Below are 27,837 nucleotides of genomic sequence, written 5' to 3' on the forward strand. Positions count from 1 at the left end.
TGTCCTAAGGAGTGATTCTAACTGTGGGGGGGGTGTGGCTATGTGTGACACAACACTGATCACCGCTCCCGATTACAGGGAGCTGTGATCGGTGTCCTGTCACTAGGCAGAACGGGGAAATGCTTGTTTACATCAGCATTTCCCCGTTCTTCCTCTCCGTGAGACGATCGCGGGTAGCCCAGCGGACATCGAGTGACCCAAGATCACATTCACGGAGGTCGCACCGGGCACGCGCACGCCTGCAAACTGCTTCTTAAAGGGCAACGTACAGGTACGTTAATCTGCCTGTACATGCCCTTCTGCCGACGTATATCGGTGTGAGCAGGTCGGCAAACGGTTAAGGCAGGGGGATGAGGGAGGGCAGACTTCCTGATCACATGACCACTGTGATTGGCTGTTACAGTGTTTTCTCAGCTGCCATGGACGCATATGTGTGTAGTGTCGGCATTAAGGTCTGAACCCCCACCCCAACCTGCTTCCGCACATATGCATTATGTGATCAACAAGAAATTAAAGGGAATCAACCCCTACAGTATGTGAGAAAGCTCTGATGGAAGCAGGCTTTCTAAGGCTCACAAGCCACATACCGATATGGAGGCTGCAAAGCTGAACCTTATTTTTTCCCGGGAACTGACAAACAGCCTTTGAACTGGGGAATGTGTTGCTTTTCATGACAGCCTTCTCACACAGGTGTTATTCTTTATGACAGCCCCTTTAATAATTCTTTCAAAAGGAGACCGCTTTAAAGGCAGAACATCATGTCTTCCTCCTAGTTCATTACTATTTCAGGTAAAAGATGTAACAGCTGTCCACCTACAGTCAAGGCTCACAAAATGCCTTTAATGTGGAGGGCTATAAAAGCGATATAAGATATCTAAGCAAAAAAGTTGTATCATTATATTTCCCTGGAGGGTTATTTAATGGTCTCAATCTGAAGGACCGTTATACTGTGTTTATTGCTTTTTAAATATAAAAGCGATCGTCTTGATTTAATTGTTTATGTATTAACCGCTTCACGACCATCCACCGTGGATATACTGTGGCAGGGCGGCTGCTCTGTGCCAGATCATGTACCTTGTACGTGATCTGACACTTCTGGGTCTGGGGCACGCACGCGCGCCGCCAGGGGCCCACTCCTGCTACGATCACACATAGCAGGAGCCCAGCAGTAGGAACCGTGGACTCAATGTCTGCCGGCAATCACCAATTGTCCAGTACACAGGCAGAACGGTGATCTGCCTATTTAAACGAGGCAGATCGCCGTTCTGTCAGTAGGGAAGGCATTGATCCTGTATTCCTGCAAAGCAGAGACACGAACCTATGCCTTCACTTAGTACAAGCACCTCCCCCACAATACACAAGCACAAACACATTTAACCCTTTGATTGCCCCTGATGTTAACCCCTTCCCAGCCACTGTCATTAGTACAGTGACAGTGCATATTCGATTGCCCCTGATGTTAACCCCTTCCCAGCCACTGTCATTAGTACAGTGACAGTGCATATTCGATTGCCCCTGATGTTAACCCCTTCCCAGCCACTGTCATTAGGACAGTGCATATTTTTTTAGCACTGATTACTGTATAAGGCCCCTTTCACATGGGGCGGATCTGTTTGACGGACTCCGCTCTGTTCAGTGGGGATCGCTCCACTGATCCTCGTTGAGCAGGCGAATGACAGGTCCATCTCTGCTAACTGTCCAGAGTGGAGACGCACAGAGCCTCGCTCTACTCTATGGGGAAATCGGATGAAATCGGACAGCCTGTCCGTTTTCATCTGATCCGCCAGACGGATGGAAACTAGGACCACCATCCGTCTGGATTTGGCAGACAGGATCAGATTGGAAAGCAGCGGGTGTCAGCGGACATCCAGGGCTCCATAGGAGTGAATGGAGGGTTCGATCAAGTCCGCCTAAAAAACTGACCTACGGACCTGATTGGACAGCCCGTGTCACTGGTCCCCAAAAAGTGTCAAAAGTGTCAGTTAGTGTCCGATTTGTCTGCAGCAATATCACATTCCTGCTATAAGTCGCTGATCACCGCCATTACTAGTAAAAAATAAATAGATAAATAAAAACATCTCATAGTTTGTAGACGCTATAACTTTTGTGCACACCAATCAATATACGCTTATTGGGATTCTTTTTTACCAAAAATATGTAGCAGAATACATATTGGCCTAAACTGATGAAGAAATTTGTTTTTTTTTACTTTTTTTATTGGATGTGTTTTATAGCAGAAAGTAAAACATTATTTTTATTTAAAAATTGGCTGTCTTTTTTGTTTATAGCGCAAAAAAAAATGCAGAGGTGATTAAATACCACCAAAGGAAAGCTCTATTTGTGAAAAAAAAAGGACAAACATTTTATTTGGGTGCAATGTTGCATGATCGCGCAATTGTCAGTTAAAGTAATGCAGTGCCGCAAAAAATGGCCTGGTTATGAAGGGGGGTAAATCTTCCTGGGCTGAAAGGGTTAATGGCTTGCTTATACTGTATGTACAGGTTGTAATTATATATGCAGGGCCACTGATAAGGGGGCAGCACTGGTGCTCCTGTATGGGGCTCGGGCCCCAGCTTTACGGTGCAGACAATTCTTCCTCCCTGCAGTACAGCTAGTTTCTCCTCCTCTCCCTCCTGCCGACTGTCAGCTGCTGCAGAGGGAGCCATAGGGGGATCAGTTTCAGGGAATGCTCCCCCCCTCCGTTGCTCTGATCACCCCCTCTCCTCTCTAGGATCTCCTTCATTTGCAGCTTTGATTCCCCTATGCCGCCCCCTCCCATCCCTGTGTTTACTATGCTACAATTTGTGAATCAGGGAGCCTCTGTGTAGTGTGCTTCCTGTTGATTCACTTTGCAGCAGCTGAGGCTGCAGAGAAAGGATTGGGGATCTGTGTGCTCAATCAATTTCCATGTCCTAAAAGTGAGAAATCAGTGATCTGTTTAGACCCCTGATATTTCACCAAAGTCCCCCCCCCCAGGGCTATTAGCCCCTTTATGCCTAATGGTAAAAGAAATATTAATGCCTAAGAAAAATTTTGCAATTTTGACATGTGTTTGTAAAACTGTACATATCATCACAACTACTTTGTGTATACAGATGGATTATACCTTGTTTTTTTTTCAGGAGAAATTGGGCTTTCATTTGGTGGTAAATAGTAATGGATATCTCCTGATTTTTTCTTTATTTTCGAAGGATAACTTCTTATAGTGAAATTTTTTTTTTTAAATGTAGCTGTATATTTCTTGTTATTACCATAACCTACCACCAAAGAACAACCCAAAATAAATTCTCCTGCTCCTGACAATCGTAGTAATACCACATATGTTACATAGTTAGTCAGGTTGAAAAAAAGACACAAGTCCATCTAGTTCAACCAATAAAATGTGTATGTAATTTGTTGGTTGTACCCATAGTACAGTCCAGAAACAATAGTGTGCATTTTGCTTTTTTTTGTCCTACCTAAAACACACTGACACTGATACTAACTGACACTAATACTAATTACACTTATTTTATTTTTTTAAATCCTGCCCAAAATATACTGACTCTGGACCTTTAAACCCTTACTTGACCCAAGTATCTAGGTTTTTGTTCTTTTTTTATGCTTTTATTTGGTATTATTATTATTTATTTTATTTTTTTTACACACAGTTGTTTTTCTTTTCTAATTGGTAGCCAATCACCTTTTAACTTCAGCTTCTTCAATTAAGCTTTGACAATAAAACCTGGAAACTGAAAGTAATAAATCAACCCCAATGTATGTTTCCTCACCATTTACAGAGAGAGAAACACAGGGGCAGGCTTCACAGTGACCGATCACTGTGGTAGCCAACCAGAGGCCACCACAGCGATCAGGTGACCCAGAACCAGGTGTTTCGGGTCCCAATCATTAGTACAGGACCCAGGGCTCTCGGGGAGACCCTGGTCTCTGTGCTGGGAGTGCAGAAGTGTTGTGTAAATTCTGGACTTTGAATCAATGTAGAGGAGAGAGGGCTGCAGATAAACAAGTACAACTTATGCAGGAGGATTTATTTCATCTGTGTATGACCTGTAGCTAGACATTTCAGTGGGTATATGTAAGGGTTTGCAACCTGCTTTGATTTGCATCTATTAAGGTCACTTTGCAATAAAGCAAAGAAGCATAGAAACCTCTGTGGTGTAATAATGTGCTTTTACTAAACATACATGCTGTATATACAAACTATTACAATCATAGGAATACAATACAAGACTGACAGATATGCATACAACAAGCAAAATGTTACCTATTTCCTATTGAATAAGCATAAACTATGGTCTGTATACAATAGGAATATTCTAAAGGTTTCTTAGCCCAGGTTATAGCGTATTCAGGAGTTCAATGGGCAACCAAGGCTCCAGGCTTACTCTACAAGTGATTGCAAGAAATCAGTGCTTGCGTCATCACCAGGTGAAGTTTCTTCTTTGGTCTTGTGAAGTTTCCTCTGGCATAGAACTTCCTTGTTGTTATCCCATTATGGAGCCCTCCCGTCAGCTTAAGCTGCGTGTCCTTTTATGTGGAAAGTTTAGGTAGACAATGCCACATAGCCTTTCTCACTGCTTCTTTTACCATAGTCTTCAATAGGTGAAACATTTTCCAATTCAACCTCTAGATGGCACTATTGTATCATACCATAGGTCATATATGTCATAGGTCATATATGTCAAAAGGTCAAGCTATGTTGACCATTGGTTACCTGAATGTATCTAAACAGAATACAATGGATACATTTAACTGCCAACTTCCATTGCCCAAAATACAACACTATCATCTGTTACCATTGTAGTAAAGGACAGCTTGAGCAAACATTTGCAATGGCCACTCAAACACTCAGAAAAATCAGAAAGCAGACATATGCATACATTGTTTGTATCAAACGCAACACACAACCACTTTAAGATGGACAAACACATTAAGGGCCCATTTACTTATTTGCAATTTATTATTGTCAAACTGAATTCAATGTGTTGCCAATGCGCCGTAACATGACCCCATTGTAACGTAATGTGATGCGCTCCCAGCACAGAGGCCGGGGTCTCACTGAGAGCCCCTTACTAACGACCTCCCAATTTTCAGGTCACCTGATCGCTATGGTAGCCTCTGATTGGCTACCATAGTGATCAGCCACTGTGAAGCCCGCCCCTGTGTTTTTTTCTTTCTGTGAATAAAGAAATAAATAATAAAATATGAAATAAAATAAAAAATAAAGAAAAATACCTAGATTAAGGTTTGATCTAGGTCACTGTCAGGTTTAGTGTTTGGGTCAATTAAGGTTCAAAGGTCAGGGTCAGTATATATATATTTTTTATTTTTTTTAATTTAGCATTAGTGTCAGTAGATCGTCAGGAGCAGGAGAATTTATTTTGGGTTGTTCTTTGGTGAAAGTTTATGGTATTTATACAGCTAAATTAAAAAAATATATTTTTTTTTAACAACTTTTGGCCAATTTTCCTGTGATAATATAAGAAAATCAGATGTCCACAGCTATTTACTACCAAACAAAAGCCCAATTTGTCCTGAAAAGAACAAGGTATAATCCACCTGGATGCACAAAGTAGTTATAATGATCTGTACAGTTTTACTAACACATGTCAAAATTGCAAAATTGTGCTTAGGCATTTCCATTTTTTTTTACCCTTAGTTGTGAAGGGGTTAAATAGATTTTAGACACTTTTGGGTGGACTGATCCTTTAAGGTAAACATTATAAAAACCTCAGACTGCATGTTCAGAAAATACACTACGGTTTCTCTTTAAAGTAGCAGGACCTTTACAATGGGTACATGTATCTTAGAGAGCTGTCATTGTAATTTACATATTTCTACGCAAAGCTTCAAATGTCAGTACAAAGCAAGACATCTGGTAATACATTTATATTTGCTGTGAAATTGAATGTCACTTTATTCTTTATTTAATCTTTCCATTACTAGAAACAGCGCTCTTTTAAAAAAAAAAATCCTACCAAATGTACACATATTAGATTTGCCTAGATGATATATCTAATATTGTTTGCTGCAATGTTTATATATTCATTTCAGTTGATGTGAAGCTCACCCCTGGGATTTAGGGACTTGTTGCAATTTGACTAAAATAATAATAAAAAAAAAAGGATCACATGGCTTTGTTTACTGACAAAGATGTATTTGTAAAACCTTTTATTTTTTAAATGAATTCTGTTTTGGGGGTGTGGTTTTGGCAGTAAAGCCAGTGGAAGGGCCCATTCAGACCTGTCTGTTCTTGTATGTTGCATTAACGCACGCTGTGTCATACATTATTGTGCATTAAGGCAGCCTATTCATTTTGAATGAGCTGGCAACGCACAAAAATGGACCAAAAACAGATAAATGGTATTTTTTTTACAATGCTGTACACCACAGTATGTTACCAAGTGCTGTGTTGTGCTGCAAGAGCATTAGAGCTGTGTTGCCTTAGTACATTGGGGTGCCATTGGGTTGCCTTAGTGCTGCCTTAGGGCATTGAGGCCATAAAGAGAGTCACGGAGCTAAGGGGAACACTAGGCGTAGGGACGGCATGACAGTGCTGGACAGCACAGTTGCCGTTTTAAGTAGGAGACAGATTGCCCCTTTTAGAGAAGGGGAGGGGTTAGGCCAGGAAGAGAAGGAGATGTAGTGGTAGGAGGAAGTGACGTCATTCGGAGAGCGGTGAAGGACGAGAGTAGCTGTGCGCCTCACCTCTCTCCATTTTCCCGGGCTTTACTGCTATCATGGCGGCGATGGAGGGCTTCATGGAACAGCTGAGAGCGGCGGTGGCCGCGAACGGCGCGGACTGGTTGATACAGCAGCTAGGTGCGATAGCTGGCGGCGGAACGGCGGTGAGCGGGGGGGGGCGGCTACACCTCGTGCGCGGCGGTCACGGCCGCCGGAGAGATATAGCCCTGAGTCAGGGCTAGGAGCGGCACGAGCAGAACAGCGGAGGGCACCTGAGGGAGAGACACTGGGACCCGCTGGGCAGGGTCAGCAAACAGAGGGCAGAAGAGAGGTGAATCGGCGCAAGGGAGGTGTGACTGGGGGAAGGGGGCCCAGCAATACACGCGGCTCTTCCCCCCCGGCACGGAGGAGATGCATGGAACAGCCAGAGGGGTCTACAGGAGAAAGACAGAGGGGTCGGGACACTCCGGTAGCTACCGCAATCAGTGAAGCAGCTGCGCAGACATCTGCAACGGCCAGCAACCTTCTGAGAGGTGGGAGAGGAGCAGCTAGAGTCATCAGAGCCAGTGGGGGAGGGGGTACTGGACGGTCAACGCGCACCACAACAGACAGCAGGCGTAGGAGTCCATCTCCAGGGACGTCCAACGGGTCTGGCGGCACTCCGGTGAGAGGTGGACGGGCACAACACCGCAGGCCCTCGGCAACCACTGCGACTGCAGTTGGGGTGCAGCAAGAGGTCAACAGAATGGACCATAGCGACGATCGGTCGGAAGGTGAACTGTCCGGGTCTGACGGAGGCGACGATCAAGGACGGCAGGCTACGGTGGTTCCAGGAGTGGCGGCTGTTGGGCCCAGTCCAGGGCAGCCCGGTGAGTGCATTTCTTCCAATCCGGTTACTATGTTACTGCATAACTTGTTGGGGCAAAAGGAGCAGCGTAGTATTTCTAGGCCGGGGGGTTGTGATAGGTCAGGGGGGGTTGAGACTGGCCCTGCCATACCGCCTGCAGTAGTGCCGCAGTTGAGAAATGAAGGTTTACATGAGTTGTTAACAGGTCTTAAGGAGCTAGTGGCTAGGATAGAATCGGGGTCAGGTAGCGGTCCAGCAAATGCGTGGACATCAGAAAAGACTCCTCCGCTGAGGGAGGTCCCCCCACCAATTGCGAGTGGGGTACAGGTTGAGGTTACAGCGGTGGGGGTGTCCCCCAGCACGTCAGGAGTGGTTGCGACTTCGGGGGATACGGTGAAGACAACGGAAAAAACAGCGGATTCAGTTAGACTGGCAGATGCGGCTAGGAGCGAAGTTTATGTCTGTTTTGAAGGCCCATTGGGGGCTCACTTGAAAGCGGAGATAAAGGAGAAAATATGGAAAGGCGATTACGTGGAAATTTTCACGTTGCTGCCTTTAGAGAAATTTAATCTGGATAGATTAAAACCGGTAGAAGGAAAAAAGGAGGACGAGGAAAAGCGAAGGTATCGCTTAATTCCGCGCACATTTTCCAACTGGTTACAAGCGTTTGCCATTCTGGCGAGTGTGGTTGGTGAGAAGGCGCCTGAGAATTGTTCAGCGCTGTTCATATACCTGGAGGCTATTAGTGAAGCCCACAGGACATACGGGGGCTTGGCGTGGCTACGCTATGATGAACAATTTCGTCAGAGGATGGCAGTTAGACCGAATCTACGCTGGGATCATAAGGACATCAGCTTGTGGATGAGGTTGATGACGGCGGCGAGGGCCCCTAGTCAGTTTTTTCAGGCAGGGGTCGGAGGTTCAGCAACTCCGGGACAACCGACCGAGAAGAGATGGGGTTACTGCTGGCAATTTAATGAAGGAACATGTAGATTTGGATCCAACTGTCGCTTCAAGCACTTGTGCTCCGGCTGCGCGGGATCTCACGCATGGGCAAAATGTTTCAAGAAAGGAAAAGGTCGTGCCGGAGATACTGCGGGTAAGAGGGAGGACTCCGGTCCGAGTGGAAAGGATGCTGCCTTTCCTCAATAGATACCCAGATCGGGCAGCGGCCGCAATTTTAGAGGCAGGGTTTAAGAATGGTTTTGTTATTCCTTGTTCTATGGCGGTGGTTCCGCCAGAGGCCAAAAATCTTCGGTCGGCCTTGATGCAATCCCGGGTGGTTACTGATAAATTGAAAAAAGAGGTTTCATTAGGACGCATGGCGGGCCCTTTTGAAGAGGTACCATTATCGGGGTTGGTGGTCTCTCCTTTGGGGGTGGTACCCAAAAGGGAGCCGAACAAGTTTAGACTCATACACCACCTCTCTTTTCCAAAGGGAGGGTCGGTGAATGATGCGATTGCGCCGGAAGATTGTGCGGTCACGTACACATCTTTTGACGCCGCTGTAGCATGGGTTAAAAAATATGGGCAGGGGTCATTAATGGCGAAGTCGGATATCGAATCGGCTTTTCGGCTCTTGCCAGTGCATCCCGACAGTTTTAGATGGTTAGGATGTAAATGGGAAGGGGCCTACTATGTAGACCGGTGTCTCCCAATGGGCTGTTCTATATCCTGTGCTCTTTTTGAGTCGTTCAGCTCATTTTTAGAATGGGCCGTTCGGGATGTAGCAGGTATCAATTCAGTTATCCATTACTTGGACGACTTCTTATGCGTTGGTCCTGCGGGTTCTAACCTTTGTGCAGTGCTGTTGGGGACATTGCAATACCTGGCGGAAAGATTCGGGGTGCCGTTAGCCCCGGAAAAGACGGAGGGTCCAACAGCGATTATCACATTTCTCGGAATTGAAATAGATTCGTTGAGGATGGAATGCAGGATTCCGATGGACAAACTGTTGAAGTTAAAAGAGGAAGTTCGCGGGACTATTGGAGTTAGGAAATTGCAGCTTCGCCAACTCCAATCACTGCTAGGTAAGTTAAATTTTGCCTGCAGAATTATTCCTATGGGCCGTATATTTTGCAGGCGGCTTGCTGCCGCCACTGCAGGTGTCCGAGCACCTACACATTTTGTGAGTCTTACGAGGGAACATAGGGAGGACTTGCAGGTGTGGCAGGTATTCTTGGAGTCCTTTAATGGAAGGGCTCTTTGGATGGCCGGGCCCATCAGCAACTGTGATCTAGAACTCTTCACGGATGCGGCGGGTTCGACGGGGTTTGGTGCCTTTTTTAAGGGGCAATGGTGCGCAGCCAGGTGGCCTGTGGCATGGCAGGAGGCGGGGTTCTTAAAGAACCTGGTACTTTTGGAGTTGTTCCCCATTGTTGTTGCCATGGAATTGTGGGGTGAGGCATTCAGGAACTTGAAGGTCCGATTCAATTGTGACAATCTGGGGGTGGTGCAAGTGGTTAATCGGCTGACCGCGGCATCTTTGCCGGTGGTCAGGCTTTTGCGCCATCTCGTACTTCGCTGCTTACAAGTAAATGCTTTCCTATATGCTGTGCATCTCCCGGGGACCGAGAACACTTTGGCTGATGCTTTGTCTCGTTTTCAGTGGGACAGGTTCCGGAAGTTGGCACCGGAGGCGGATCAGCAAGGGCTTGCTTGTCCCGGCTGGATATGGAACATTGCCTTGGAACAGCAGCAAAATGGATTCAACAATCTGTGAGTACGGCTACATGGAATGCCTACTCGAAGGTATGGAAAGATTGGTTTGCCTTTCTGTCTGACTTGGGTATGGGATCGGATGATCCGGACTTGGACAAGGCGGTGCTGTATTTTATAGTTAGGGATCTTGAAAAAGGTTTCTCAGCGGCGGCCATCAATCGGGAATTGGCAGGTTTGGCCTTCCTGTTTAAATGGCAGGGGCATCGTGACCATACCAAGGAATTTCGGTTACGACAGGCAGTCAAGGGATATAAGAAGGCGCACAAGCAGAGGGATGGGAGGCGCCCTGTCTCATTCGAAATGCTGAAGCAATTGATGCTGAGCTTGGAAAAGGTCTGTAGTTCACATTACGAATGTGTGCTATTCAAAGCATCGTTCGCGCTTGCCTTCTTTGGGGCGCTTAGGGTAAGTGAGCTAGTCAGCCCTTCTAAGGCAGCTCCGGGGGGGCTCATGCAGAGCGAAGTTGACCTATGTGTGGATAAGGTTCGTATAAGGATTAGTAGATCGAAGACGGATCAAACAGGGAGGGGTAGGTATTTGGACCTCGGGAAGATTGCTGAGTGTAACATTTGCCCGGTTAGGGCGGTGGGAGCCTTTATGGAGGTTAGACCAGCTCACATAGGCCCTTTTTTGATGCACGAGGACGGTTCATGTCTGTCCAAATACCAATTTACAGCGGTTTTTAAAAAATGCGTAGTTATGGTGGGGTGTGATCCTTTACGGTTTTCTTCACATTCATTTCGGATTGGGGCGGCCACAGAGGCTGCTAGGGCAGGTCTGAGTCAGGAGGTAATTAGACGTCTGGGCAGATGGGAATCGGATAGATTCAAGTTATATATCCGTCCGCACATGGTTCAAATGTAATGTATGGTATTTGGAGGATATTTCTGTATATGAGTTTATTATTGTGTGTTTATGTGGTTTTGCATTGTTCCTTTCGTTAACAGGTCAAACTGTGGGTCTTGTATGGATACTCGGACACTCTTACGTGTTCTGGGGTGCCAAGAGAGCTGACGTTCGGCCGAATGGTAGACAGCTAAGGATTCCTAGACAAGAGGCGCTTATCCGGTGGATTGGGGTACCGGGGATGCAATGGAACAGGGTGTTGGGGGAAGTGTATAGATTCTCTCGCTTAGACAGGCCCCCCGATGTTTTGTTATTGCATGTGGGGGGTAACGATATGGGAGCCAGATCAATGAGGGACCTCATTAGAGATATCAAATGTGATTTCTTAAGGTTACGAGCAGCTTATCCCAAGATGGTTTTGGTGTGGTCCGATATGGTGGGGAAGTTGTCCTGGCGTTGGGCTTGGTCTGATAAAAAAGTGGACAGGGCCAGGATTAAAGTTAATAAGGAGGTGAGCAGGTTCTTTGTTAAAAATGGCGGGTTAGCCGTTCGTCATAGGGAGTTAGAGGTGGACACCTGGCGGTATCTCCGCAGCGATGGGGTGCATCTCAATGAGGTAGGGACCGACTTATGGTCTTTAGGCTTACAAGAAGGGATACAGAGAGGTCTGAGTGTGTGGAGGTGCGCGCAAGGGTAAGGGGTTACCCCTTTCGCGCGGTGGCAGTTTTTGGTTTCCTTTAATAGGAAAAAGTTGTGTTACAAGTGATAACATGTGTTACCCATCCAGGGGATGGGGGGTTGTTTGATGGTACCCATCCATATGATGGGGGGTTTTTGCTGTTACCCATACATGGAAGGATGGGGATTGAAGTGGTACCTTCAGGCCTTAAGGGTTAACCTGGAGGAGTTTATAAGGTTAGGTCACTGGGGTAGGTCGTGATCATGCCTCCGAGTCAGGGGTTCCCGACTGGTAGGTTTAAAACTAAGTATGCCCCCCAGTGACCATGGTTATAGTTGTTGTCCTTACAGGTAATTTACCCTCAGAAGTTATTTAAGAAAGTTATAGTTATTTATATATTTATGTTATTTTATAAGTTTTTAATAAATAGGCCGTAAGGCCAATTTTACTCCAAGAAATAGTCCGAGTCATCTATGATGTTTTTGGAGGGAGGGTATGTATAAAAATGGTGAGTAGTTTAAGTAGCTGGGCTTAAGTCCTACAATGTCAAGAGAGTCACGGAGCTAAGGGGAACACTAGGCGTAGGGACGGCATGACAGTGCTGGACAGCACAGTTGCCGTTTTAAGTAGGAGACAGATTGCCCCTTTTAGAGAAGGGGAGGGGTTAGGCCAGGAAGAGAAGGAGATGTAGTGGTAGGAGGAAGTGACGTCATTCGGAGAGCGGTGAAGGACGAGAGTCCCACCCACCCTCCCGACTATGGGCAGTTTTTGGTTTCCTTTAATAGGAAAAAGTTGTGTTACAAGTGATAACATGTGTTACCCATCCAGGGGATGGGGGGTTGTTTGATGGTACCCATCCATATGATGGGGGGTTTTTGCTGTTACCCATACATGGAAGGATGGGGATTGAAGTGGTACCTTCAGGCCTTAAGGGTTAACCTGGAGGAGTTTATAAGGTTAGGTCACTGGGGTAGGTCGTGATCATGCCTCCGAGTCAGGGGTTCCCGACTGGTAGGTTTAAAACTAAGTATGCCCCCCAGTGACCATGGTTATAGTTGTTGTCCTTACAGGTAATTTACCCTCAGAAGTTATTTAAGAAAGTTATAGTTATTTATATATTTATGTTATTTTATAAGTTTTTAATAAATAGGCCGTAAGGCCAATTTTACTCCAAGAAATAGTCCGAGTCATCTATGATGTTTTTGGAGGGAGGGTATGTATAAAAATGGTGAGTAGTTTAAGTAGCTGGGCTTAAGTCCTACAATGTCATGAATAGTACATCAATGCCATGAAAATGCCCTGGTGTCATTCATAAGAATATCAAGGCATTCCTAATGAATGGAAATCCTATTGAATGGCATTCCTAATGCATGGAAATCCTAATGAATGGCATTCCTAATGAATGGAAATCCTAATGAATGGCATTCCTAATGAATGACAATCCTAATGAATGGCATTCCTAATGAATGGCAATTCTAATGAATGGCACTGCAACATGCTAATGCAGGTCATGTGCATTACTGCAACACACTACATTGCAAAGGAATGTTTCAGCCCTTAAAGTGGGAGTAAACTCCTATGGACAATTTTTACCTATATGTACAGTAAATACCTCCTAAACCTGCACTATTTAGAAGATATTTACTCGAGAAGCCGATGGAAACTTCACCGGCGCATGCGCACTGAAGGAACGGCATACCGTGCCATTCCTTCTGAACCCTGAGCCGTGAACTCGGCTCCTGCGTGCATGCATGGGAGTGATGTCATCGCGCCTCGTCCAATCAAAGGACTGGAGCCTGCCAACCCGGAAGGAAGACCAGGTGAAGATGGAAGCCCTGTCAGCGGTGACAGTGTGCAGCTGGAAGGGTTTGTTTTAAGGTTAGTTTTACATAATGTGCTGGTATGCAATGCATACTAGCACATTATAACTTTGCCTTGGTTTAAAAAAAAATAAAAATAAACGGTGGTTTACTACCACTTTAATGGAGATTGTACACAGATTAAGCAAACTGCCAGATTGAATGGTAAACTTTAGAGCTCTTGCACACGGATGCCAAAAACACCACATTTTTAGGAATCAAGACGTTTTTCTTTTTGTTTTCTTTTTTACTGATCCAAGGGCTGGTTCACACCACAATTTCTGTGTTCTGGATTTGTTTCCGCATACATATTTTTATGCATTTCAGTGCATTTATTTGCCTCTCGTACTATTATTATTATTCACGATTTATGTAGCGCCAACAGTTTACGCAGCGCTTTACAATGTAGAGGGGGGACAGCACAATTACAGTACAATACAGAAGGGGCAGGAGGGCCCTGCTCGTAGAGCTTACATTCTAAAGTGAGGGGGTGGTGGTACAAAAGGTAATAGATGTGGGTAATGATTTGATGGGGTTGTTAAGTGGGTGTGGGATAGGCTTCTAACGAGCTAACGTACTAACTTACATACTATAATAACATATATACTAATAACGTATATACTAACGATATAACGTACTAACGATCGGGACCCAAGACTCCCGGTTCTAGGTCACCTGATCGCTGTGATAGTCTATTATTGGGTATCACAGTGATAAGTTACTGTGAAACGTGTAAAGAAAATAGCTGCGCTGTATCCTACAAATCCCTAAAAAGGGGCAGCAGCTCTATTGTGAGATACACACAATTGATAAAACAATGAAATATGGGAGCTGCGCTCTTAATAAAATCGAATTAAGTGACAATATGAGTTGTTGTATAATTGAAAAATAATAAACAGTGTGTGAATCAACAATATGGGTTAATTAGTCCCAAAAGATTGATATGAAACTTGGACAGATGAATCCTTCAAGGATAATGCTGGTAAACAGTACATCACATAAAAAGACACCAAGTGTTTAATGTCCTCTTCGTGTAGATAACATATTCACACCGATGTGCAAAGTGTAAATCCACCACCACATGAAGTGCATGCTTACCAGCTTGCACAAGCTGACTCGCTTGTGGCTAATACCCAGCAAGGGCCTTGATCTCCAGAGATGGCAAATGGATAGCAAATCCAACCAGAACAGCCTCCAAACACTACTTACAACGCGATGATCTTTATTTTTTACCGGGACTAGAAAGGATCCAGGGTCTTCGCTTGATATTCGTGTTCAGAACAACCCAAAAAAGGAAAGGCTCACCATAGGTAAAACCAGACTAATATTTAATGTGTAAAAAACAGTATCACTTACATCTAGCATGTATAGTATAGGCCGACTACGATAAAAACACCCGTCCTTCCGGGACGTTGAACAGCGCAGTGATGTCAGCCCTTCGCTCCCCCGGCACGTTTCGTCACAAGTCTATCGTCGTCCTGGGGCCCCTGTGTTTACTTCCTCCTCTGAATAGAGAGAAAGGTACATTGGGGAGATTTGCCGAAGTGTGCAAAATCTGGTGCAGAAATGCAAAGAAACCAATCAGCTCCCAGTTTTTTTTTTGTCAAAGCTTAGTTAAACAAGCTGAAGTTAGAAGCTGATTGGCTACTATGCATCAGATTCAAGTGCTCTAATTTTAGTAAATCTCCCCAATTGGATCTTCCTATCCTTGCGGGAAATTAAGCTATAAATTGTGGGTGAAAAAAAAAACATAAAAAATAAAGAATAAAAAATAAATAAATAACAAGATCAAGGTTTTCCAAGGTTAATGTAAAGCCTCGTACATACGATCGGATTTTCCGATGGGAAATGTGTGATGACAGGCTGTTGGCGGAAAATCCAACCGTTTGTACACTCCATCAGACAATTGTTGCCAGATTTTCCACGGACAAATGTTGGATCGCAGGTTTTAACATTTTCCACGGACAAATGTCTGTTGTCTGATTTTCCGATCGTGTGTACACAAGTCCAACGGACAAAAGTCCAAAGTACAAACACGCATGCTCGGAAGCAAGGACGAGCCAGAAGAGGTCGGTCTTGTAAACTAGCGTTCGTAATGGAGAATTAACATTTGTGACGTGGCAAATTATGAAATCTCGAAATGCAGCGTACAATTCTCTTCTTCTTTATTGGGATAATAATGAAGCTGCTTTGCTGGTGATACTGATGGAGTTATTGCAAACAAATTTTCAAAGGCTTTTTTTTCTAGTGATATCAAGAATAATATTATAATGCTTTTTTTTTTTTTATTTGGGCAAGTTACCACAACACCATTATCCTGTAGTTTTTAAGATCAGAGATACAACTATGTTGGTGTCCCTTGTCAATTTTACATTATATTGTTTTAAATGTAACTGCCTACTCCCAAACTGTCATTTCAAGTAAAACACATAGCCAAGTATTATTCTACACAATTTTTTTATTGTGTATTAAAAAAAGAAAACAAAGAAAATTAGACATGCTATCTGCCAATAGAACTTAACCAAAAAGTGCATTCTATGCTTCCAAAAATATAGAAAATATACCAAATCAAATCATTATTCAACCAAAAAAATAACGTCAAAGCAATAACTCCAAGGCCAATAATAAATAACACGTTATCTCCTCCGATTCTGCAACATGGCTGGTTGACGAACAGCCGTTCAGAAACGAACTGAAAAGTGCGAAATGAAAAGCACGAATCAACACTCGCAAAACTTCTACTAACACGAAATTAGCAGAAGGAGCCCAAAGGGTGGCGCTAAAGAGCTGAAAAACAACGTAGTACGTCACTATGTTCATATTTGTTGGCCGACAATTCCTTGCCGTTTGTATGCAAGACAAGTTTGGCCCAACGCCCTTCGGACAAAAGTCCACGGTTTTGTTGGCCAACAATCTGATCGTGTGTATGAGGCTTTAGAGTCAGAGTCAACATATAATTGGTAGAATTGAAAAAAAAATTGAATTAGTATCAGTGTCAATTAGTGTCTATGGGGTTGATTTACTAAAGGTGAATAGTCTGTGTGCTGCAAGTGCACCCACAAGTGCAGTTGCTCTAGATCTAAGGGGAACATGCACAGAAAATAAAAAACTGCATTTTTGCTTGCACATGATTGGATGATAGAAATCAGAACCTTCATTTCAGAGCTTCCTCTCAGATCTAGAGCAACTGTACTTTCAGTGCACTACTAGGACACAATATATTTGTCTTTAGTAAATCAACCTCAGTGTGTTTTAGGCAGGTTAAAAAAAAAATGCAAAATGCACACCATTGTTTCTGGGCACTACTACAGGTACAAACAACAACTAACATACACACATGTGGTATCACTGCGATTGTCAGGAGCTGGAGAATTTTTTTTGGAGTGCTCTGTGGTGGTTAAATATAGTAATGGCAAGAAATATACAGCTACATAAAAAAAATGTTTTTTTTTTTACTTTTTTGTGCCAATTTTCCTTTCATAATAAAAAAAAATCAGGAGATATCCATTAGCATTTACCACCCAAAAAAAGCCCAATGTGTCCTGAAAAAAAAAAACCAAGGCATAATCCACCTGGATACACAAAGTAGTTGTGACGATTTGTACAGTTTTACTAACACATGTCAAAGTTGTAAAATTGTGTTTAGGCATTAACATTCATTTTACCCTTAGCCTGGAAAGGGGTAAAAAAATCTCTGCATTGGTTTTTTTTTTTGCAGGTTCTCCCATCAAATAGTGAAAATGATACACATTGTGGAATTCAATACGCTCCTGAGCAATGTGAAATGAGCACATTAACCAATTAAATTTTATCCCTGACCTGACTCCCAACAACAAACGTGGTTAGTTTTACATGCTGACATTGCTCTCAACTCAGCTTTATTGAATAAAACAAACAAAAGCAATATGTTTTGCTCATTTTTTATTCTCTCCATGTTAAGAGTTCTCAGCGTACTGGATGAGCTATTTATCATTCTGTTAGTACCATAAACATTTATTTTTAACTAGATTTTTCTCCCTCTGTTCATAGGTGGCTGATAGCACCTTCACTGTCTTCTGATCAAATAAACATCTTCCTGCAACTGTTGGCAGACAATCAACTTCCAGGTAAGACAGAACTAGAATGCGTCACAATGGCTCGATTTTTGCTTCCAATTCGAAATGATGGGGTTGATTTACTACTGGGAAATAGGCTGTGCACTCTGCAAGTGCCGTTGCCCCAGAGATTAGTAAATGAGGTGAAGCTTCACTTTGCAAAGCATACCCAATCCCCTGCTCTCCACGGGCATCGCAGCTTCCGCCTCCTCCCTCCTCCTCAGCGGCCAATCGGGAGTCTTCCCTTTTCGGCCAATAAGGAAAACGGGTCTCAGATCTGCTTCTGATTGGCCAGATTGAGGATCAGTGTTACAACAGCAAATATTCATTCGCTGTTGTAACACCTGGGTGGGCTCATGGTGCAATGCTCTGCGCTCCGAGCCCACCCTATTTTGAAGCCTATTAGAGCCTCTGGGTCTAATCAGGTGTTTGAAAAAAACACCCCCGCCACTGTAATTCAGGCGACCGGAGTCCTGAAAGGGGTCGAATGCAAGAATAGGGGGTGGCGGCATAGACCATATAGGGGGGCTTGGATAGAGGGGGCCGCGCCTGGGTGCCCCAAATGGACAGGCCGCCACTGGCGCACAGTCTAGTTGCCTTTAGTAAATCAACCCCATTAAGTACATTGCACATTGATGTAAGGAAATGTGAGAATCTGGTTGGATGCTATAGGTAGCAAGTCTCTTATTCAGACACTTTAATAACTAAAATCAACACTGAGGAAGAAAATATATGCGATCTCAACTCTATTATATTGTATGTCCAAGCATTATGCAAATTTTAAAATGGAACTAAACTGTGTCTGAGCACCACAAACTGAAAATGCTATTTAATTCATTTTTAATATTCAAAAGAAACTCACCCATCCATCCATGTATCCATGCTTTATTTTGTTGAGAAATCACCTTGAAAAACACCCCTTAGCCGCAGCCATCTTGGGTAAGGCCAGATGATTCATGTAGCATTTACTTCCTGGAATCCATCTGCCCTTAGCTCAGGTATGCAGGCAGGAAGGTGTGTTTAGCTGAGAAAGCCCTTCCTCCCCGCCAAAGAAAAAAAAAATGGCCATTAAGATGCCACAAGCCAAATAGTAACTGTAAAAAATGTTTAAAAAAAAAAGTTAATACAATATACCTTCCTATGTATTTACTAAAGATAGCAGCATATGGATAAAAGTTCCGCTTTAAACTCCTAACCTCCCTCTCCCCTTGATCCCCTACTGAAGTCATGTGATATGATGATGCAACGCGTTGGGAGGATTTGGTGACATCATGCCACTAACCTGGATTTTGCCTTCCTCTGGATCAACTGAGGGTATAAAAGTGGTTATATTGGATTGTACACTATTTTTTATTTTATTTATTTATTGTTTTTAAGGTTGAACTGGATGGACTTGTGTCTTTTTTCAACCTGACTAACTATGTGACTATGTAGTGTACAGGCGGCCATTTTGTTGGAGGTTATCGACAATATATGCTTGGATATTGATGTTCACCAGTTACTAGTGCACAATATAAGTTAAAGTGGATGTAAACCCAATGTCATCCTTTCTAAACTACTGCCATAGGGGTTATCTATAAGGATATACATGCCTCCTGCATGTATCTTAACCTGTCAAATGTCTCCCCTCTGTCTGTTATGAGAGCTGAAAAACTGCAGATTCTGTGGGTGGGTCTGTTGTCTGGAGCTCGGTGGGTGGAGTCGTGATGTCAGTAGACTCCCCGCCCACCTCTACACTCCCCTTGTCAATATGCATTTTCTCCTGTGTAGTTCTTACACTGAACTTCTGCTTTGATCTCTAACATCCAGTGAAAAGACAGGAAAGTAACCACATGACTTCAGCATGCCAAATCATGCTGAGGTGTGGAACAGCCAATCCTTGCAGAGCTGCTGAAGAAAGGAGTGGGGGTGGGAATTAAAAAATAATGCATGTCTTAATAATCACCTGTCACTCACAGCAAGGGGAGGATTTGACAAAGTTTTTCTCTGTTTGTCAAGTTTTATCTCACTGAACAATAAGAGGATTGCTCAGAGATGGATTAACTCTTTGTAGCAAGACTGGGCTCAAATGATAGGAAATCTTATACTCTACATTATGACATAAAAAAAAAAAAATCGGGTTTACATCCACTTTAAGTACATTATAATTATTAATAAGAATACAGTTACCCATACAAAGAGCACAATATATCTTATTATTTTTTGAATAAATCCATATATCGTGGGATTGTGGAGAATGGAAGCAGATTGAGAACACCAGTAGAGAGGAGAAAGGCAGAGCAACTGTGTCAAAGGAGACCCCACTTTAAGGGGCAGGTGCATGAGGCTTAATGTTAGGTCAAAATTGAATGTCATAACAATCACAGATGTTTGGAGTTGCCATGCCCTGGGTGGTTGTCCCTGCTGCCCACCCCTTGTCCCAGTCCTGCTATACAATGTCGCCCTCTAATGATAGGGCACTTTTTGTAACAGATGTAGGGCTTATATATAGTTATCTCAGCAGAGGGCACTGTCCTAACCCAGACACTTTGCCGAATATTCCCCAGTGTTATATGGAGGCTATGGAGCCTTGGACTTCTTCCTTTCATGCTGTACTCCTTAAGGATTTCCTCGCCTTCACTTTCTTTTTTCTCAACAGGACCCTGTTTCTTCATGTAGGCTTTCCCTATCCTGTCCTGATCCTACATCTACTGTCCACAATGTGACGCGCCAATGTGACCCAGAGGGTGCTATTTTTAGCATCTCTGTCTCCAAGGTGGCCACCCAAATCTTGTGGAAATACAGCACCTATATTTGGCACTGGCATCCCCAAGATAGCTGCCAGGAGTCCATGACAGAGGACATAGCAGTCTTCTCCCATGCTCCCTCTAGCCACAGTAGCACATGACAGTGAGATAACCACTTTGTTTGCTACGACAACTAGACAAGGAAGTGACTAAGCAATCATCAGATCACTGCATAACCTCCTAAACAGCTGTCTTGAGAATCAAGAAGATAGAGGGTTGCCTGGTCTGAGAGGACACCACATCCCATTTTTTATGAAGAATACATGAAAAAATAGCCAGCTGTGGGACTTTTAATGTGTCAGTAAATAAAGAATATAGTATTTTTAATTATAAAAATATTTTATTAATATCATTAAAACCATTTCATAAAAATCCCTCATTTGCATGTCAAGTTCAAATCATATATATATATATATAGACACTAGCGATCTACATGTTTCGCTTCGAGTGAGCTTCTTCAGGAGATTCTAGAATGCTGTATAAAACGATTACTAAAAAAGTAACGCAACAAAATTGTGATTAATTACTACAGAAAATTAATTGATAATCAATCAGTAGACGTGATAATTTGATAATCAATCAGTAGAATTGCACAAAAAATACACACACTTAAATACAGATAAGTATTTCATAAACACAAATATTTAAATCAAACATTATTTATTGAAGCATTAAAGGACCTACCGAGATTGCAAACTTTACTTATTAAAACACGTAGGGTGTTTTAGATGGTTCCATCAGGTGACCCCATGCCATGAACATGTCTTGAGAAAGCTCTGCTCCTTGTATGTAGCAGAAGCCCACATCCGGACCACCTGCCTACAAGCATGTGCCATTATAATTTTCATCTTTCTTTTACCTTATTCCTGTAGTCAGAAACAGTTTTCATGACTCCATGGGACATGATTATCAGGTTTGTAAAAATGTTTCAAGGGCAGCTGTTAAGAGGTCACACCCCCAGAACTACATTTCCCAAGATACCTTTCCCTATATACTGTATTGTGTGGGCAGGCTCTTGGAAGGTAAGGCATTAACATTGTTTTGCAGGGAAATAAATCAATGTGAAGAGGGACAGGAAAGTTTGGGAAAAAGCAGAGTCGGGTAGTCCAGCCGGCAAGGCTGATAACACTGGTTGGGATTTCAGAGCAGAAAGGGCAGCCCAAGGGGGAAGTCAGAAGAACGTTGGCACCACTGACACATCCGCAGATATTTCTCTGTACCTGCATTTAAAAAAAGAAGTAGCATTTTTGTAATATGAATATAGTGCATTGCAACACGCTAACACGCATAAAGGGAAATTAAGTGTCTAGTTAACAGCTTCCTTACCAGCCACAGTATATATACGTCGCGGTAGGGAAGAGGTTAAACCGGGGTCGTGGTTGACATTACAAGTTCTGATCCCGGTATCAGTTTTTAGTGCCAGCGATTCTCTTTCATGTAAACGTAATCTGGACAGCCACTAGAATACTTTTACAGGTGGACTTACAGTCAGAGAAACTGAAGTTGTTCCTCCTACTGTGTGACGTCAGAACCTAGAAGGGATGACTACTTTGTCACTTCTGGTTCTGGCTCTTTGCTGGCCGCATAGCAGCCAGTGAAGCAGCCGATTAGACTGATCTGTGTCTGGTCGGCATCACTGGAGCCCAAAAAAGAGTTGGGGGGTCTCCATAAAGAGTACCTGTCAATGCTATTGCTGTCACAAGGGATGTTTACATTTCTATGGACAGCAATAAAAGTAATATAGATTTTTTTTTTTTTTTAAGAAACAGTGAAAAAAAAATAAAAATAAAATAGGAATAAAATATAAAATAAATAAATAAAATACATTTTTCTTTTTTTTAAAGCACCTCCGCCCCCCACGTGCTCACGTACAGTGTCAAATGTACACGTCGGTCCCGCGTGCATATGTAAGCGGTGATTGGACCACACGTGAAGTATCACAGCAATTGTCAGAGCGAGAGCAAAAATTTTAGCAACAGACCTCTTGTGTAAATCTAAACTGGTAACCTGGAAAGGCTTTTAAAGCGCCACCTATGGATAATTTAAAGTATTGCAGTTTGGCCCTTCCATGAGCGTGCGCAATTTTAAAGTGTGAAATGTTTGGTATCTATTTACTCAGTGTAACGTCATCTTCTATATTTTACAATTGTATTATATTGTGTTTATGTTCACTAAAATTCACTAATGTGTGTTTTTTCCCCCAAAAAAATCGCGTTTGAAAAAACGCTGCGCAAATACCGTGTGACATAAAAAAGTGCAGCACCCACCATTTTATTCTGTAGGGCCGTTGCTTAAAACATATATAATGTTTAGGGGTTCTAAGTAATTTTCTAGCAAAAAAAATTATCCATTTTACATGTAGGAGAGAAGTGTCAGAATAGGCTTGGAAAGCAAGTGGTTAAGCAAAATTTAACCACTTGCCGACCACCTAACTGGTAATTTGGTATGTCATTATGTTAAATACCGTTGTTATGGCAACAGCTAGCTGCCATGACAACGGTATTGTTTTTTCCCTTAGGTGGCCGTCTATCAGATAAAAGTGTTCCCAACAGCAACGGATTCACCACGAGATCACTTTTCTAGGCGTCGGGAGTGGTGACCCCCCTCTCCTGACGCTTCCCAGTCAATTCCGAGCTTACCGGAGCCGTGAGTAAGGTAAAAACTGATCTGATGCGGCTGTTGGCTAAGCAGGAAGTTGAGTGAGGACAAGATAGACCCCACTCGGCTCTATGTCCTTGGAGGACCAGAAGTGACATTGGAGATCTCAGGCAGATAATCAGGATTTTTTTTTCCGCCCCGTGAGATCACTTTTATGAGCAGCGGGAGAGGTGCCCCTCGCCGTGTCCCTGTGGTCTCCGCAGATTACCAGAGCCATTGGAAGCAGGGGAGACGATCCGGTCCTGTGGCCTGATGATGGGCAGGAAGTCGAGCGACATCAAACGTCACTTCCGCCCAATGGCCTTAAAGGGACAATTTTTTTTACAAGAAAAGACAATTTATTTATTGCTTTTAAGTGTAATTGTGAGATCTGAGGTCTTTTTGACCCCAGATTTCACATTAAAGAGGTCCTGTTATGCTTTTTTTTTATATTCCTTGTAATAGGAATAAAAGTGATCCCACATTTTTTTTAAAGGGACAGTATAAAAATTAAAAATAAAAAGTAAAATAAATAAGAAAAAAATAAAATTCAATCTCCCCATCCCTCCGTGCTCACGCGCAGAATCGAACGCATACATGAGTAGCGCCCACATATGTAAACGGTGTTCACACCACACATGTGAAGTATCACCGCGATCGTTAGAGCGAGAGCAATAATTCTAGCAAAAGACCTCTTCTGTAACTCAAAACTGGTAACTGGTAGAAATTTTTAAACGTCGCCTATGAGATTTTTAAGTGTCAAAGTTTGTCGCCATTCCACGAGTGGGCGCAATTTTGAAGCGTGACATGTTAAGTATCAGTTTTCTCAGCGTAACATTATCTTTCACAAAATAGAAAAAAAGTGGGCTAACTTTACTGTTTTCTTATTTTTTAATTTAAAAAAGTGTATTTTTTCCCAAAAAAAAAAAAAATTATTTTAACTTGTAAACAAGTGTAAAAAAATAGGCTTGGTCCTTAAGTGGTTAAAGTAAAAAACAATTTTTGCTTTTAAAGGTAAATGAGATATCTGTGGTCTTTTTGACCCCAGATCTCTCAATAAAGAGGACCTGTCATGCTTATATGTTTACATTCCTTGTAATAGGAAAAAAAGTGAAAAAAAAAAATAGAGGGACAGTGTAAAAATAAAAAAAAATAAGTAAAATAAATAAGAAAAAATAAATAAATTTAAAGCACCCCATCCCTCCAAGCTTGTGCACAGAAGCAAACGCATACGTAAGTCGCGTCTGCATATGTGAGGTATCGCCAAGATCGTTAGAGCGAGAGCAATAATTCTAGCAAAAGACCTCCTCTGTAACTCAAAACTGGTAACCTGTAGAAATTTTTAAACAACGCTTATGGAGATTTTTTAAGTGACAAAGTTTGTCGCCATTCCACGAGCGAGCGCAATTTTGAAGCGTGACATGTTAAGTATCATTTTTCTCAGCGTAACATTATCTTTCACAATATAGAAAAATTTGGGCTAACTTTACTGTTTTCTTATTTTTTTATTTAAAATAGTGTATTTTTCCCCCCAAAATTTTGTTTGTAATACCGCTGCGCAAATACAGTGTGACATAAAGTATTGCAATGACCGCCATTTTATTCTTTAGGGTGTCTGAAAAATATATATATATAATGTTTCCAAGTATCTTTATAGCAAAAAAAATTAATGATTTTATCTTGTAAACAACAAGTGTAAAAAATAGGCTTGGTTAAAGTCAAAATTATTTTTTTGGTTTTTAAAGGTCTTTTTGACCCCAGATCTCTCAATAAAGAGGACCTGTCATGCTTATATGTTTACATTCCTTGTAATAGGAATTAAAGTGATAAAAAAAAAAAATATTAAAGGGACCGTGTAAAAATAAAAAATAAGTAAAATAAATAAGAAAAAATAAATACATTTAAAGCACCCCATCCCTCCGAGCTTGTGCACAGAAGCAAACGCATGCGTAAGTCACGTCTGCATATATGAGGTATCGCCAAGATCGTTGGAGCGAGAGCAATAATTCTAGTGTTGCAAGAACTCCTCTGTAACTATAAACAGATAACCTGTAAACATTTTTAAATCGTCGCCTATGTGGATTTTTAAGTACCGTAGTTTGTCGCCATTCCAATTGCACAATTTTAAAGCATGACATGTCATCTATTTACTTGTCGTAACATTATCTTTCACATTATACAAAAAAAGTGGGCAAACTCTACTGTTTTTTTTTTTAATTATTATTTATTTATTATTTATTTATTTATTTATTAAAGTGTATTTTTTCCCAAAAAATTGCATTTGAAAGACCACTGCGCAAATACAGTGTGACATAAAATATTGCAACAACTGCCATTTTATTCTCTAGAGTCTCTGCCTAGAAAATATATATATAATGTTTGGGGGTTTCTACCAAAAAATACAGATTTTTACAAATGTCAGAAAAAGGCTTGGTCATAAAGTGGTTAAAAAAAAAATAAACAAGCAAAACAAGCACTGCAATGCATTGTAATAATAATACATCACTGTGCATGTGCACAGCGCACATCATTCTGCCTGCATTATGCACACCTTAAAGTTCACCCGCTGGTGTGCATCATCCCTTAATATATCCCATAACATTGGCCCTTTATCACAGAGCAGAGATGAGTTTTTATAAGGACAGTGAAAGCGGTAATAATGAAAATATTGATTCTACAACAAAAAAAAGAGAAAAAGTTTAATCAAGCGCATCCGTTTGACCAACCCGGAGGGAACTTGGGAGAAATAGCTAGGCCGTACCCAAAAGTGTACCTCTGTCTAAATGAGCCTGCTCGTTGGATAGATGAAGCTACCTAGTGTCATCCATCATCACTGCAAATATAGGGAAGAGGGATGGTGCGTCCGCAGGGAGGGGGGAGGGGAAGTGTGAGGACAGTAATATGTCTAAAGAAAAATTACAAGCGGAAGAGGCACGTATATTTGTGGCCATAGTGCCTACTGATTTATCATGTTCAGTTATAGAGTTTACTGCAGTGAAATGGGAAATGTCCGATCATATTTAGTGGAATGGCCCACTAACTAAACCTTCTTGTAGAAACCTTTTGTATTATCACAGTAGAATTACAAAGGCCAACACTCCTCTCCTCCATCCTCGGCATAAAATGATCACCATAAAATGCTTCTGCTGCCTCATTTCTTAAAGGGAATATGTACCGTCTTATTTTTTATATATATTTTTATATATATAAATGTGATCATTTACTTAAAGGGTATCTATACTCATACAAAAATATAATAATACAATACAAAAATATAATAATACATTATCAAAATATAATATTACAATACAAAAATATAATAATACATTTCCAAAATATAATAATACAATACAAATATATAATAATACATTACCAAAATATAATAATACAATAAAAAAAATGATACTATATAATGTAATATATTACAGCTTACCAGTCCTTAGATGTAGTGGCTGCATTCATTTATTTTTTAGATTTTTTTCCTTAATTTTCACCTGGAGATCCTGCTAGTATCATAGCTCCCAACTGTCCCTGATTTTGAGGGACTGTCCCTGATTTTGAGCAATGTCCCTCTGTCCCTCATTCCTCCTCATTTGTCCCTCATTTTGGTCTGATCTCTATAGATGTATATAAAATGCACTTTTTATCTATCAAAAAGTGTTTTCCAGCGCTAAACCTTTCATCTGATTTCTAAATTGCTGCATTTGTAAATTCCAAAAGCCAATATAAAGGAATAGTAGTGGTAAAAAAAGCACTTGTGGGTTTAACCAATCTTGTTTTTTTTTTGTACAATTCTCCTTTAAGGGGGTGTGGCGGAGGTGTGTCCTTTGCCTGTATACTTTTGCTGATAGGTGTCCCCCATTCCCAGCTCAAACAGTTGGGAGGTATGTAGTATCACACTTCCTGTCCTAAGGTGACAACGCTCACTCCCTGTACTGTATATATGGAGACAGTAGTGTCTCCCGAAGACAGGACTTTAAGGGGCTTGGCCCCTTAGTTCCAGTGAAGGGAACTCCTAAGGAGTCAGCATACCAAGACATTTTGGACAATTTCATGCTCCCAACTTTGTATGAACAGTTTGGGGATGGCCCCTTCTTGTTCCAACATGACTGCGCACCAGTGCACAAAGAGAGGTCCGTAAAGACATGGATAAGCAAGTTTGGGGAGGAGGAACTTGACTGGCCTACACAGAGTCCTGACCTCATCCCGATCGAATACTTTTGGGATGAATTAGAGCAGAGATTGCGAGCCAGGCTTTCTTGTCCAGATCAGTGCGCTTTTGGAAGAATAGTCAAACATTCCCATAGACACACTCATAAACAGCAGCATTTTGTAAGCCACTGTGCATGGACCCTTAAAGTGATATTAAAGGTTTTTTTTATTTTTTTTAAATAATAAACATGTTATACTTACCTGCTCTGCGCTCCTGGCCCCTCCTCTTCTCTGAGCACCCCCATAGCAAGCCGCTTGCTATGGAGGCACCCGTGCTTAATCACCTTTCGGTGCCCTGCTCTGTGGGCCCTCCATGGATCAAGCGTGTTTTTCTAGCTCATACCACAGATGCTCGATTGGATTGAGATCTGGAGAAATTGGTGGCCAAGTCAACACTTCAAACCTGTTCTTGTGTTCCTCCAAACATTCTTGAACCATTTTTGCAGTATGGCAGGGGGCATTATCCTGCTGA

General features: G+C 42.2%; 1 protein-coding gene across 3 annotated transcripts in view; it reads left to right on the forward strand.

Annotated features, from left to right (window-relative positions):
• RALY (RALY heterogeneous nuclear ribonucleoprotein) overlaps nt 1-27,837 on the forward strand; it is a 383,349-nt gene that overhangs the window by 156,253 nt on the left and 199,259 nt on the right. For all 3 annotated transcript variants that reach the window (XM_073606359.1, XM_073606357.1, XM_073606358.1), the window contains exon 2: nt 17,666-17,742. The gene's annotated coding sequence lies outside the window, so the exon portion shown is untranslated. The remainder of the gene's footprint in view (nt 1-17,665; nt 17,743-27,837) is intronic.

The sequence above is a fragment of the Aquarana catesbeiana genome, linkage group LG12 (genome assembly GCF_042186555.1).
Source record: "Aquarana catesbeiana isolate 2022-GZ linkage group LG12, ASM4218655v1, whole genome shotgun sequence".
Lineage (NCBI taxonomy): Eukaryota > Metazoa > Chordata > Amphibia > Anura > Ranidae > Aquarana > Aquarana catesbeiana.